Source organism: Bombyx mandarina, chromosome 17 (assembly GCF_030267445.1).
Source record: "Bombyx mandarina strain Sakado chromosome 17, ASM3026744v2".
NCBI classification, from domain to species: Eukaryota; Metazoa; Arthropoda; class Insecta; order Lepidoptera; family Bombycidae; genus Bombyx; species Bombyx mandarina.
Window position 1 is genome coordinate 451,203 of NC_143223.1, and position 16,318 is coordinate 467,520.

Here is a 16,318-nt window from a genome sequence, read left to right on the forward strand (position 1 = left end):
TTATCAGTATACAAACACTAAAGTAGAAGAGGATTGTATTATTCAAAATGTAATTAATTTACTTCAAGCACAGAAATTTAACGACTAAACATTAGATTATTAAATCATATATACAACTTAAAGGAACCTACGTGTGGAATTTGGCTACATTTGAAATCATGGTTAAACTATAAGGGATATTCAATTCAACCCGTCACAATTACATGAATGGAAGCGTCGATTGAAAACAATTATACCTCCAAGGTTGAACCTTTGTGTCACACTCGATCAGATAATAATATGATTAAACGCAGGTAGATGTTCGCGACATTTGTAAACACAAATAATGAATCGCGCATTCGTGTGTAGTGTTCACTCCGCACACGTCATTAATGTGAGCTGAGCTTGCGGTATTGCCACTGCGACGGAACTCGAATTCCATAATTACTCATATTTTATCGTGTCCATTGTATTGTATACTAGCGACCCGCCTTCGCTTCGCTTCGGAAATATTAAATTTTATTATTGATAGCTGAGTCTCGCGATGCTACCCGCGGTTATTGTCATGCCGCGGGTGACACCGCGGGGCAAAGCTAGTCTAAAAAAGTAGCCTAAGTTACTCCTTAAATCACCAGCTACCTATCAGTAAAAGTCTCCTCAAAATAGGTACAGCCGTTCCAGAGATTAGCCGGAACAAACAGACAAAAATTGTAAAAAATGTTATGTTGGTGTACGTACCGTGTATATATTCATATGCATGTAATAAAAAGTGTTTATTTCAATATTATCGTACCTAAGCTGAGAGCCTTGAGAAGCTATTCCAGTGTAACCTTAACTAGTAGGTGAGCTCACGGGGCTCAAACCTGGCGACGTTGCTAGCACGAACCCTAGCAAGAGTCGTGCTTCGCAGAATCTACCACCGGATGGAAAACGCGACTCACTGAGAAGATCCAGCGAGAAACTCAGTGGGCTGTGTCTGAGGATTAATTTACTCGTCGAGCCCTTCGTCGCAAGCGACTGGTTCGACGAGAACGATGATCGGAGCTTGAGGTACCTAAAAGCACCGTTAGTGGATCGGGAGGATCCGAAATGACGTATTTGGGGCGACGTCGACTGCTTTCCATTCTGTCCGCAGGATCGGGAATTTAGTTACCGGCGGCCACGATGAGAGGGTTCTCGTGTCGTACTGCTTTGTCGAAGTGACACCCCAACCTTATTTATATGTATAGATAGCAGCCATACGGTTCAAATGGCCAGTAATACAGAACGGCAACTTCATAGGCACCTATTATTATATAAAAGTGTACGCGATTGAATCAGGCAATTACACGAACAAACTGATTTCTGAACCATATGACATGTTCTTAAACCAAGTTTAAGTAGAGTTCTCATCAGTGAGCATTAGATATGGACTAAGGTTATCAGAAGATATTAAACCAATATCTTAGCAAAGGCAGTATAGTACGAAACGGATCGGAAGCTCCTGTGTCGTTGCTCAATTGTTGCTAAGTTGCAATGATCCGAAGGGAAACGCGTATCCCTAGTGAATAATAATGCGAAATTAATTTATGAATTGTGCAAACAGACTCAAACTCAGAATATCGCGCACGTCATTCTCAACGGGAAACCCTCATCCTCCTCAAATTCATCATAAAATTTAATTACAACTTCTGTACGTAACGCTAATTGAGGCTGGCTGCTCGGTAACCAGGCTTCGCGGAATTAGAGCACCGACGTCGGATGTCATTACGGTTCAAATATGGGCTGACGATGGACTCTTATTTCATTCGAAGGCTAGGGGTGAACCAAGGGGTCAAAGTTGCACTCACATTGTATAACCACTATTCCACCGTTCAAACCGGCAAGTATGACTGCATAGCGACAATAATAGGCAGGACAGTGGCAGCTACCAATGCGGGCCAAGAATATTCCTTCCTACTAAATACCAATAAAATCTAAGAAAATACTATAGCTCAAGGATTTTTTTTTATTGCTTATTTGGGTGGACAAGCTCACAGCCCACCTGTTGTTAAATGGTTACTAGAGTCCATAGACATCTACAACGTAAATGCGCCACCCACCTTGAAATATAAGTTCTAAGGTCTCAGTATAGTTACAACGGCTGCCTCACCTTTCAAACCGAAACGCATTACTACTTCACGGCAGAAATAGACAGGGCGGTGGTACCTACCCATGCGCACTGACAAGAGGTCCTAAGAACCAGGAAGCTCGCGTTTCGGCCCCACGTCTTCATATTACAATGTAAGGCCCTAAGGTCCGCATCTAAATATACAATTGAAATCTCAGGTCACCCCTAGCAAGTAACAAAACCGGCTCCACTATTGTTGAGAAAAGTTTTGTTTAAACAATAATAGTCTAATAACTGTCCAAAGCACAATAGCTGCGGCTTGAGTACTTCGCCTTGGAGGATAGAAGCACGTGCATAGGACCGCTTCAGCCACGGAATGCGAGTGGATTGAGAGAATATCACAGAGTAACGACCGCTCTATTCGCTGGGTTACATAGTGTTACGATCATTATTTTGATTATGTAAGGTTAGTAAGTATAGTTAAACGCATTATCTATACATATAAACAAAGTTGGAGTGTCTGTTTGTAATATTGAAATAACCGCTTTTTATTACATGCGTATGAATATATATACGATACATACACCAAAATAACATTTTATACAATTTTTGTCTGACGACGCTTGCAGCTGAAAGTAAGTATTGTACTTTTTGACGAAGCATGTTGCTGATAACTTTATTTCTGTAATCTGACGAAGCATGTTGCGGATAATAACATGTACTTTTAGGTTAGGAATTGTGTTCTTTTTTTTTATAATAAATAATTGTTATAATATATAATATAATTTAAATAAAAAATGTTAAAAAAAATTTGTCTGTCTGTCTGTCTGTCTGTTCCGGCTAATCTCTGCAACGGCTGGACCGATTTTGACGGGACTTTCACTGATAGGTAGCTGATGATATAAGGAGTAACTACTACTTTTTTTAGACTAGCTTCGCCCCGCAGCGTCACCCGCGGTATGTAAATAACCGCGGCGTAACATCGCGGGACTCGGCTATCAATAATCGAATTTAATGTTTCCGAAGCGAAGCGAAGGCGGGTCGCTAGTTTACAATAAAATTTCAATTCAATAATTTCATGTCAGAAGATCGATAGATCATAAGATTATTTTTATTGCCCTTGTAGACAGACGAGCATACGGCCCACCTGATGGTGAGTGTTTACCGTCGCCAGTAAACTTCAGCAATCCCAGGGGCAGAGCCAAGCCACTACCTACCGCTTAATACTCTCCACAAGCCTCGTTTGAAGAAGGACATGTCATAGCGCTCGGGAAACACCGTGGAGGGGAGCTTATTCCATAGCCGGATGGTACGTAGCAAAAAGGACCTCTGGAAACGCACTGTGGATGACCACAGTGGCTCCAGGTAATACGGATGAACTCTACTCTGGTGTTGGGCGGTGCGATGGTAAAAATGAGATGATGGTATCATCTCAAACAATTCCTCAGAGCACTCCCCATGAAACATACGGTACAGAATACAGAGGGAACCGAAGTACCTCCGCAGACCCAGAGGTTCCAAACGATGCCTAGAAAATGGCCGCGATAACATTTGCTCTGTTAAATACACTGTCATTTGAGTAACGATTTTCCACTCTAAGTACACCTTTATCTGATATCACGTGGACGAGTGAAATAATAATATACTCGCTTTCCTTGTAAAGCTCACTAACCCATTCAAATATTTAATGTACCGACTTGATGAAAGTTCTAGAGCATTAACGGTACAGGATTAGCGTATCAATGCATTTTTAAAAATCTAATGAATTGCATAACGTAGCATTTTTACGAGCTTGCTACATTTTTCATTTGCATAGTACCAGAAATAAACATCGGCGCATTTATCAGGCGACTTCCGAATATTAATGACACTTTTAGGGTGCTCTTTGTATATGTATGTACGTATATTTTTAATTTCTTATACATACTACTCCAGCTCTTTTTTGCCTTCATAATTAACCTTTTCACCGGGTGTGACTTTACTGACATTTACCCAAGCAAGAGCAGTGCCTCGCTGAATGGTGCTGAATAGTGGAATAGTGGGTTGTATCTACGGTACTTCAGCCCTTAAACATCACGATGTGAATTGCACTTTGGGACTTCAGATTGAAATCGATAATCAAAATTGATAATCGTGTGCCTGGATGTGACGATGCCAGCCCTTCTAAACGACGCGTTAAATGTCTAATTACGAATAGATTTCTCACTATTACGAGCACTAGACTATTAATAGACAGCGCATGAGACAGTGCCAAAACAGATCGGCCGTGACCACTAATACTCAGGTAACCGGTTTGCTTACCTTCAAGAAATCGACAAGTAAATCAATCAACACGTTGACTAATGCATACGAGTAAAAGTAACGTGACGAACTGGCAAGAGGCCCGCTCGATATTAAGCAATAATTTCTATTATGGTACCAGATTACTCCCACGTTTTGTTTTTAGTTATTGAAAAAGAATTGCATCCAAATTAATCTAATGAATAAGTCTTTGTCGTAGTCCATAGACATTGCAACCTAAAGCCGGCCATTTTGAGAGAGACTTTAGTATTCGAGTATTGGCTATCACTCAAATTGAAGCGCTTTACACGCTGCAGAAATAGAGAAAAAGAAGTAGAGACATCATGCTGCCATCTTGGTAGTGGTGGTAGGACCTCTTGTGCTTTCGCACGGGTAGGTACCACTCCCCTGCTTATTCCTGCCCTGAAGCAGTAATGCGTTTCGGTTTGAAGGGTGGGGCAGCCGTTGTAACTTACTTAAACTTTCTAAAAAATACTTGAGATCTCAGAACTTATATCTCAAGGTGGGTGGCGCATTTACGTTCTAGATGTCTATGGGCTCTAGTAACCACTTAACACCAGGTGGGCTGTGAGCTCGTCCGTCCATCTAAGCAATAAAAAAATAATAAAAAGAAACCTTTGAAAAAATTAGTTGAATTTGTTAATTTCCATTACTACCTAGGAAAGATAAAACAAATCAAAACTTAAATGACTATAAATCCTTACTCGATAATGTATCGTAATTTTATTAATTAGAAGAAACATATAATATAATGCATTTCTTTCTAAAATAAATTAAAGCATTATAAACATCTCAGAAACAAAATGGCTGAATACCGCTACGTCAAACATTAATGTGTCAAGACTTGAGAATTCCTGACACTCACATCCGTGTGCCAACTGCCAAACGTCAATTATAGATACCAAAATGTAATAGTGTCATACCGAAAAACTAATTTACATTCAGGACTTATCATTAAGTGTATAATCTATGGTACTTATTTGTAATGGGTGAGTGTACTTATAAAATGCTTGATGACGGAAGCGGTTAAGCCGCCTTTTCATATTTTGACTGACAAATATTTATTTTATTATATTATATTTATATATATTATATTTAACGGCCGTCTGGCGTAGTGGTAAGTGACATGGTCACTACACAAGGGGGTCGCGGGTTCGAATCCCGCCAAGAGAAGATATTTGTATGATAAATATAAAAATGTCTTTTCCAGGGTTATGGATGTATATTAAATATATGTAGGTGTATAATAAAAATATTACATTTATTTCCGTTATCTGGTACCTGTAACACAAGTTCTTTACGAACTTACCACGGGACCAGTTAACGTGGCGTGATTGTTAGTAAATATTTATTTATTTATTTATTGCCTCTGTACATTGGTAACACTGGCAAAATTCGGATCAGTAAAAAACATGTAATTTTTTATACTACTACATAGATAACACAATGACCAAACTAATATTTGTTCGAGTGAAGGAAACCACAACCACCGGGAGAGACGAACTAGAAAATTCAGAAATACAACTTATTAGATTAGATAGATTTGTCATAGCAGTCTATGCAACAAAAATATTATCATCATTAGACTAGCTAGCAAGGGATGATAATATTTGAAAATAAGGTTTTTCAGATAAACTGCTAACAGCTTAGTGTTTGGATATTGAGATAAATTATTAATTAGAGTAGGGACACAAATGTTGAATGCAAATTCTAGTACAAACAGTTCCTCTCTTAGTTAATATATCCCGCGGTGCAAACACCGAATTGACAATCAATCTCCGACCACAGACATCAATCGTTACTTGACCGCAGTTCGCAATAGATCCGACCATTGCTAGAGGAGTGTAGACTATTTTTAAATTAAGTCATTTCCAAAGCGGTCTTCTACAAATTATCTATAAATATATGAGTCGACTATTATCAAAGCCGGCAATGTGACTTTTGGACAATTATTGGTAAATCACAAAAACGAATTATTAACTTTGTATTCCATTGGCAGTCACAAAACTCTTCTGAACGACATCTTAGATAAATAACAGGTTAAGTATTAACCTTTATTTAATGCAGGTTTTGAACCGTATTCTTTGAAGGAGACGATTATATTCAAATCAATCTGTATTGACATATCAATAACATTTTTTTGTCCAAATGCACAGATTGCCACCTTTGATAATAGACGACTCATATATAAAAACGAATTGCTGTTCGTTAGTCTCGCTAAAACTCGAGAACGGCTGGACCGATTTGGCTAATTTTGATCTTGAATTATTTGTGGAAGTCCAGAGAAGGCTTAAAAGGTAAATAAATATGAAAATGCTCGGAATTAAATAAAAATAACAATTTTGTTTTCCCTTTGATGTATCTCCCGTCGTCCCGATTCCTTTTGTTTGTTTTAAGTTTATTTTATACAAAAGTTTAGGTCTTTTATTTATCGATTCAGGCACTACGAAGTCTGCCGGGTCAGCTATACCATATAAATTGGAAGGTAATGTTTTGTTACGTATTTAAGCAGTACATAGAGAAACTAGATCGAATGTCACTGATATCAAAATGCTAATGCTGTTTTTTTAATGACAAAGCTAAAGTAATTTATTATAAAATGTCTAATACAATCTTATGTAACAATGAGGAATATTAAACAATCTGTCACGCCCCGACAGCACGCACTGACAAACAACGACTACATAAATAATATTATGATTGGATACGGTATTTGTTCATTACGTATATTTTACAATATTACCTAAACATTCTACATAGAACAAAATTTGATGATAATAAAGCTTTTAACTATATTTCCATTTTGCCCTAAGTAAAGGTCACAGTATCATTTTGATTGCTCACCGTAAAATCGATACAAAATATTATGAAGTTTTCCTACATACAAAACCTTTGAGCTCGAACAATACAATATTCTGGATGCGTTTTGTAATTAAAATTAAAAGACTTGTATCCAATTCATATTTACCATAAATGAAATCTTCACAAGCTTTCTATCTCATTCTCTCGTATATGTTTGTCTGTTTTATTGCTTAAATGGGTGGACGAGCTCATAGCCCACTTGGTGTTAAGCAGTTACTGGAGCCCATAGACATCTACAACGTAAATGCGCCACCCACCTTGAGATATAAGTTCTAAGGTCTCAATATAGTTACAACGGCTGCCCCACCCTTCAAACCGAAACGCATTACTGCTACACCGTAGAAATAGGCACGGTGGTGGTACCTACCCGTGCGGACTCACATGAGGTCCTACCACCAGTAAATGTTGCTATTTCGTTCCAACGGTACTGAATATATTTTTGGCGATGAATTCCACATCGCCAGTATTTCATTAATGATAGATATTTGTTGTTCTCGAACGCCTCTCGACAAATTTCGTTGTTATCGTGAATCCAGAAAGTTTCGTTACACTTATTAATGTAAAATTATTGCTCATTATGATTTCAACAGATTCCGTTTTGTTTTTATTTTGTTATTCTTGTTTGTACCGTTCGTGTTGGTACCGTTCGCATAATTTCGGCTCGTACACATATTGTAACGCGCTGGGGTTCGGGATAAATAAAAAATTCTTCCGAGGTGTAAATTAAAACTGTATTATCACTTAGAACACTTAAAACACGTCACTAACACTTTGAAATTCTCAGTTTACTTATTCCGCTTCACCGTACCAATTTTTCAAATGAAATACGTACTCAACAAACGTTCGCTATTGACTTCCACGGTGAAGGAATAACATCGTGTAGTAAAAAACAAACCCGCAAAATTATAATATAATTTGCGTAATTACTGGTGGTAGGACCTCTTGTGAGTCCGCACGTGTAGGTACCACTGCCTTGCCTATTTCTGCCGTGAAACAGTAATGCGTTTCGGTTTGAAGGGTGGGGCAGCCGTTGTAGCTATACTGAGACCTTAGAACTTATATCTCAAGGTGGGTGGCGCATTTACGTTGTAGATGTTTATGGGCTCCAGTAACCACTTAACATCAGGTGGGCTGTGAGCTCGTCCACCCATGTAAGCAATAATAAAAATTTAGTAAATATTAAGCAACTTATTAAGCTCAATGGGTAGTTTAGCGCTGTGGGATGGTATATGAAAACCCACTACACAATCGCTTTGTCAACCAAGCGTCCAATCTCCGACGGCATATCCACATCCACGATGAAACGATAAAACAATGGTCATAATTAGTTCATTATGAATCACATCAAATAAGTGTGGCACGTGAGCTGACTGGCGCCGCTCCAGATGTCAATCAACCAAGAGACACTCGTTTTGGAACGATAACAACAATGATTTATAAGATATTAATTACTTAGCGATCCAATATTAAAACCGGCGATGATTAATATATGTGAATATTAATGTTTTCCCGTAATTGCCGCGCCTTTGATGAAACCGTACGCTTTGCTATCATATCATCACATATCTGAGCGGCGTCGTGTGGGGCGTCAGCTGGAGTACTATATAGCGTAGTATTGAAAACAGGGATGAGCTACGTCCACTCTAGCAAATAAGTGTCATGTGTTTTATAATATATCTATATATTAATACGTGAAGCAAAAACTTTGTATCCCTTTTTACGAAAATTGCGCGGACGGAGGAGTATGAAATTTTCCACACTTATAGAGAATATAGAGAAAAAGTGCACAATTCTAATATTTTTTTTAAATAATGCATAAAAGATACATTAAATCAATAAAGAAAACATTACACACACTACATACCATGTATTTGACGCACACACGCATGCATACTATTTATTGTCAAACTTTTGTTCTTGACGTCTGTTGTCAAATTGAGAATAGAATATGGTTTTGTCTTTGTTAATATTTTTATAGTGTAGTATTTTTTGGTCAGGAGGCGATCTTGGCGAAATTTGTGATTATAGAAGTATAAAATACAATCATAATAGTGTACAAACTTACAATTCCAATTAACTATAGTCGAATTACGACTACTGCGGGACCACTAGTAACTAATAAATTGGTGGTAAGTCATCTTACAAGCCCGCACGGCTAGGTACCACCACCCTGCCCGTTCCTACCGTGAAGCAATACTACGTTTCGGCTTAAAGAGTGAAGTAATCTTGGACTGTTAAAACACAGACATAGAACTCATGTCTGATGTTGATGTCTATGGGCTCTAGTGGCCACTTCACACCGGATGCGTTATGAGCTCGTCCAACAATCTAATCCAATCAAATTGTACGTTATCTATGTACATGTAACAATAAATCCCGATATCTCGGAGAAAAGGCGGAAATTTAACGCCGCCTCTAGGTCCTATAAGAGGGCTATTGCCAAGGCGAAGTCGGAGCACGTTGCAAGAATTGGCGAGCGACTGAATAGCTATCCCTCTGGGAGCCGTGCTTTCTGGTCGCTGGCTAAGGCTGCAGAAGGTAACTTCTGCAGGTTTAGCCTTCCACCACTGCGTAAGTCCAATGACAGTCTGGCTCATAGTGCGAAGGAGAAGGCTCACCTTCTGGTCAAGCTCTTTGCCTCATACTCGACTTTGGATGACGGAGGAGCCACGCCGCCCAACATCTCCCGGTGTGACAGCTCCATGCCTGAGATTCGCATCACACAGCGTGCGGTCAGACAGGAGCTTCGGCTTCTTGATGTCCATAAGTCGAGTGGACCAGATTGCATCCCCGCAGTGGTTCTAAAAACATGCGCCCCTGAATTGACACCCGCGCTAACGCGTCTATATCGCCTCTCGTACAATACCAACAGGGTTCCGTCTTCATGGAAGACTGCTCATGTCCACCCTATCCCCAAAAAGGGTGACCGGTCGGACCCCTCGAATTACAGACCTATCGCGATAACTTCCTTGCTTTCCAAGGTGATGGAGTGAATCATAAACATCCAACTTCTTAAGTATCTTGAGGATCGCCAGCTGATCAGTGACCGGCAGTACGGTTTCCGTCATGGTCGCTCAGCTGGCGATCTTCTTGTATGCCTCACACATAAATGGGCTGAAGCCTTGGAAAGCAAGGGCGAGGCTCTCGCTGTGAGCCTTGACATCGCGAAGGCCTTCGACAGGGTCTGGCATAGGGCACTTCTTTTTTTTTTTTTATGATTGAAGGATTACTGGTGGCCCGGAGGCCTTTCCTGTTTCACCAGGACAGGTGGGCGAGCAAAGGCTCAGCCAGGAGGGGTGGGATTTGCTAACAGCTGCCCGAGCGCCTCCGAAGGAGACCTAACAACTCAAGAGTAGCTGCTTCGCGAATGAATCTACTACCGGATCGGAATCGCGACCCGCTGAGAAGATCCGGCGAGAAACTCAGCGAGCTGATTCATGGATTAGGTTGCACGGCGAACTCTTTGTCGAGTTCGACGAGTACGGTTACCGAGGTCCCTAAGCCTGCTCCTAGAGCTGAAGGCGTCTAGTGCAAAGGTTATTGGATCTGATGGATCCGTAAGGACGTGTCTAGGGCGTCGACGGTGACTTGTTCCTGCATGATCAGGATTCGGGGAGTAGTCAGCGGCGGCTACGATAAGGCGATTATCATGACGCATAGCCTTATCGAAGTACCGTTCCGACGCTGACTTCATGTATTTCTGTATAGATTCGAGACTCAAGTCGTCGTGTAGGTCAACGTTCCTCGCGAACCACGGAGCTCCGACGGCTAACCTGCAAAAGCGGGATTGTAGAGATTGAAGGGTGTCTATGTGTGTGCGGGCCGCGTGAGCGAACACCACACTCGCGTAAGTCATGACGGGCCTTATGCAAGTTTTGTAAAGTGTCACCTTGTTCCGAAGGGACATTTTACTCCGCTTACAGATCATGGGGTAGAGTCTACCGAGAATAAACGCGGCACGGTCACGGACTGATTTTATATGCGGGCGGAATGTCATCGATGCATCCAGGGTAACGCCCAGGTACTTGACCTTCCTGGCCCAGGGTATAGATTGACTAAAGAGAGTAATCGGGGGTATGAGATTCCTTCTCCTAATACGGGAGGAAATCCGTGTGGAGCTTCCCCTCTGAAATAGCACCGCAGTACTTTTCGCTGGGTTGATGTCTATGCGCCATTTTCGGAACCACTGTCCTAGGGCTAGGGATGCGCTCTGAAGCTTCTTCGCGATTAGGGACTTGTTTCTACTGGAATAGTAAACAGTCGTGTCGTCGGCGAATAAAGCTAAATGGGTCGGCGGTGACCGGGGAATATCGTTGACGAATAAGCTAAATAGGAGGGGTGAGAGGACAGAGCCTTGCGGGACTCCAGCTGTGAGAGGTCGTGGGGAGGAGCGGGTTCCCTCGACTCGATATCGAAAAAAGCGGTTCGACAAGAAGTCCCGTATGATGAGCACGAGACTATCCGGCACACCCATGTTGAATAGTTTGAAAATCAAACCATTGTGCCAGACTTTGTCGAACGCTTTTGCGACGTCGAAGAAGAGAGCTCCCGTGTATAACGGTTTTGGTCGATTAAGCCCCACAAGAATGTGCTCCGTTAGGCGGTGCACCTGTTGAACGCATGAGTGATTTGTACGGAATCCGAATTGTTCATCGATGAGAATGCCCTTGGATGAGACGAAGTCTCTGAGGCGTTTGTAGAGCAGACGCTCATACAGTTTGCCTATAGACATGAGGAGGCTAATCGGGCGGTAGCTCGTCGGATGATTTTTTGGTTTACCGGGTTTATGTATGCCGATAACGTCCGCTTCTTTCCACACCGCGGGAAAGATACAGTTCGCCATAGCGGCATTGAAAATAGATGCCAACATCACGATGAGTTGAACGGGTAGAAGTTTAATAACGCGGTTGGATATACCGTCGGAACCCGGAGCCTTGCGAGGACGTAGGTCTTTGATCAAGTCTTTAACTTCCATCGGGGTGACGGGTGGTAACGCATCCGAGGGTGGCAAGGAGACTCTGCGTTCTACCTCACTGTCTACTAATTCTACATGAACAGGGTCCACGGATTGAGTGCTGGGCGTGCACTGGGTTTGCAATGTATCGGCCAGCAACTCTGCTTTTTCGTCATCATCAAACGCCGCGAGTCGGCCTGAGGGGCCTACGAGGGGGGGCATAGTTACTACCGTATCCGATTTGAGAGTACGAGCTAAGCGGTAGTAAGACCTTTGGGAGGGCGCGAGTCCTTCTAAGAAATCAGACCATCTGGCATCTCGGACTTCGGCGATGCGAGACTTTACGTCGCGTTGTAGGGCACGCATTCGAATACGATTTTCCGCGGTAGGATACCTGTCGTAGGCGCGTATTGAGGCGTTCTTAGCTCTAAGGAGTTCCCTAATATCATCGGACAATTTGAAGCGGTGAAGGAAATCCTCCGCTACAACTTGTTTCGATGATCAATCTAATGTTGAGGTGATGTGTGACGTTAAGATGTCTATGGCTTCAGCGGTATCCTGAGGAGACGGGGTAGAGTCCGGGTTAAGCGGGAGCGATGGTGGATCAGATTCAGCCAGGCTGATGCCCAGCGTGTGCCAATCCACCACAGTCCTCGTGACGGGAACGGAGTCGGGAGCGCGACCGAGCTTCATAACGACGGGACGGTGGTCTGAATCTAACTCTGAAACTACTTCGATCGAGTGTAAGCTCAGAGTTACGTTTTTTAATAACGCTATGTCGAGTATATCCGGGCGATGCGCGATATTTAGCGGGTAGTGAGTCGGTGTTAGCGGAGCGACGATATCGAAGGCGAGATCATCGACTAACGCGTCAAGCCGCCTGCCATTCGGGGTTGTGGTGTGTGAGTTCCACCTGATGTGTTTACAATTTAGGTCGCCCGCCAGAATGACAGAGCTCCCCATGCCGAGCAGCGCCTCGATATCACTGCTTAGAACGATCTTATCCGGTGGAAGATAAACGGACGCGATAACGATCGGCGCGTGTCCCGTCAGTGAGATTCGGCACACTGATGCTTCGATATTAGCGAGCGCGGGAGGATCGAGCGGGACGCAATGCAGGGCTCTTCTATAGTAAATGACGGTACCACCACCACGAGCAGAGAGCCTGTCGTTCCTGACCATGTTATAGTTCGCGATTTTAGGGTCACGGCGCGCGGGCTTAAGTAGGGTCTCCTGCACTAAAAAGATATCAATTTGATGGTCACGCAAAAAGTCAGAAACCTGATCACGTTGATTTGCGAGACCGTAAGCGTTAAAAAATCCTATCGTTACGGATAGGGGCTTTATTCTACTTATATACGCCATTGATTACCGGCGGAGTGAGGGGAGGACGTACGTATTTAATGACGCGTATACGTCGGCGTATTCTTGCACAACGGCGATAAAGTGTTGTGCAGTGGAGGCAGCGCGAATGGCGTCGCCCAAAGCGTTAACGCGCTCAAAGTTGATCGACTGAAAGAAGTCGATCGCTAAAGCGAGATTGTCGGACGCGGTCGGGGGGCAAGTCGCGGGAGAGGGACGAGTTGCGGGGGCGGGACGAATCGCGGAGGAGGGAGTTGTAACCGTGTTCGTGTACGGCAGCGGTTTCGCCCAAGCCGAGACACTGGGCACCGGCGCCGGAACGAACGCTGGCTTAGCCGGCGACACAGAGGGTGCCGAGGCTTTGATGTCTGGGCCGGAAGCTCGGAGGCGGTTTTGACGGGCGACGCGGCGATTTATTTTCGGGGCTCGGGGGCATCCGCGGTAATTTGCGGGGTGACCCTGTGTTTGACACAGGACGCAGCTAGGCGGTTCCGTCGCGGTTTTTTGATCGCGAGTGCATAGGGCCGTGGCGTGATCGCCTAAACACTTGACGCATCGGGGGCGCGCGTGACAGTTACGGGAAGAATGCCCATATAATTGGCAGTTATGGCATTGGCTAGGTGTGCCTTTCTTGTGTGGGGTTTCGACGGCGATTCCGGAAAGGCTACATACCGTTCGGATGTTGAATATTTGCTTACCCTCGGGGGTAGGCTGGAGGGCGACGAGAACCATGTTATATGGCTCCCTTCCGCGACCTGTGTGCATGCGGTGTACGGAGTTAACCGGTAGGCCTTGTTCGAGAAGGTCGGCCTTGACGAGCTCGGCATCCAACTCTTTAAGGATGCCACGTATGACGGCACAGAGTTCGCGCTCCTCCTGGAGCGTATACGTGTGAAAACTTATACGCTCCTTACGGAGGTAAGAAGAGAGGGCCCTATGGTCGTCGGGTGTTCGAACCTTAATTTGAATGCCGTTCGCGAGGTTACGGGCATTCGTGAAGTTGATATTTTTGGCCTTAAGGGCCAGGGAAACTCGATCCCAAGCTGCCTTCTCTTGGAGGATTACCGGGGGAGGGGTCTGGGTTTTATTTTGTGCCACCGGACGCGGCGACGGAGTGGCACGGGCTGGAGGCGCAACGGGAGTCTGAGGGCGGGGGCGCGACGCGTTCGCGGCTTTGCTAATTTTAGCGGCCGCGGGAGCTCGAGACTCCCCGGCACGCTTCTTACCCTTTTGTACCAGGGTGAATCCATCCGTCGATGAGGCGGGAGCGAGGTCGACCTCCATCTCCGAGTCAGAGTCGGAGGACGAGTAGGCGGGCGCAGGTGACCTACGAGCAGGTGTTTTGGAGGGCACGACGGAGGCTGCGGATGATCGCGCTGCTGGAACGGTGGCCACGGCGGACGACGCAGCAGTTTTACTCGCCAGTATAGGCGACGCGGGAACGGCAGGCACGACGGAGGCTGCGGTGCTCGATGCAGAAGCTTTGCACGCAGGTACAGGCGACGCAGGAGCAGCGAGCTCGGCGGAGTCCACGAGAGGGCTCGCGATGTGATCGGCCTTGAAGGCCAGAAACTCTGAGGCGAGCTGTGGGTGGCGAAGTCGGAGGAATTCCGCGAATACAGCGTCCATGATCGCTGAGTGCCCAGGTGGGGCGGCCCCGGGTCTTGAAAACACTCGCCTTGCGGCCCCAACTTCTCGGACCTGAGCGGTTCTATTGAACACAGGTGGCGATGCGGCACGATTACTACAGGACAAAGAAAAAACACAACAAAACGGAAATAACAAAAAGAAACAGAACAATTAACCACTTCCAGGAAAACAGTTTGTCGGCAGATGTACCACGAACACAGAAACAACAAAAGGAAACAAAACAAATAAAAACTTCCAGGAAGAGCACTTAGTCGGCAGATGTACCACGAACACAGGCCGCGCGAACAATGGCCGGGCTAACAAAAGCCGGGCGAACAAAGACCGGGCGATCGAGTGGTCGATGAGCACGTCCGCACGTGACGGGTGCCTCTATCGGAATGAGGGCACTTCTATCGAAGCTTCCAGCATACGGGATCCCTGAGGGACTCTGCAAGTGGATCGCTAGCTTTTTGGATGGACGGAGCATCACAGTTGTCGTCGACGGCTGCTGCTCCGATACCATGACCATCAACGCTGGTGTTCCACAAGGTTCGGTGCTCTCCCCCACGCTTTTCATACTGCATATCAATGACATGCTATCTATTGATGGCATGCATTGCTATGCGGGTGATAGCACGGGGGATGCGCGATATATCGGCCATCAGAGTCTCTCTCGAAGCGTTGTACACGAGAGGCGATTAAAACTTGTGTCTGAAGTGGAGAACTCTCTGGGGCGGGTCTCCAAGTGGGGTGAACTGAATTCAGTTCAGTTCAACCCATTGAAGACACAGGTTTGCGCGTTCACTGCGAAGAAAGACCCTTTTGTCATGGCGCCGGAATTTCAAGGAGTATCCCTGCAGCTTTCCGCGAGTATCGGGATTCTGGGGGTCGATATTTCGAGCGATGTCCAGTTTCGGAGTCATTTGGAAGGTAAAGCCAAATTGGCCTCTAAAATCTTGGGAGTTCTCAACAGAGCGAAGCAGTATTTCACGCCTGGACAGAGACTTACGCTTTATAAAGCGCAGGTCCGACCTCGCGTGGAGTACTGCTCTCACCTCTGGGCCGGGGCTCCCAAATACCAGCTACTTCCATTTGACTCCATACAGAAACGGACTGTTCGGATGGTCGATAGTCCCGCTCTC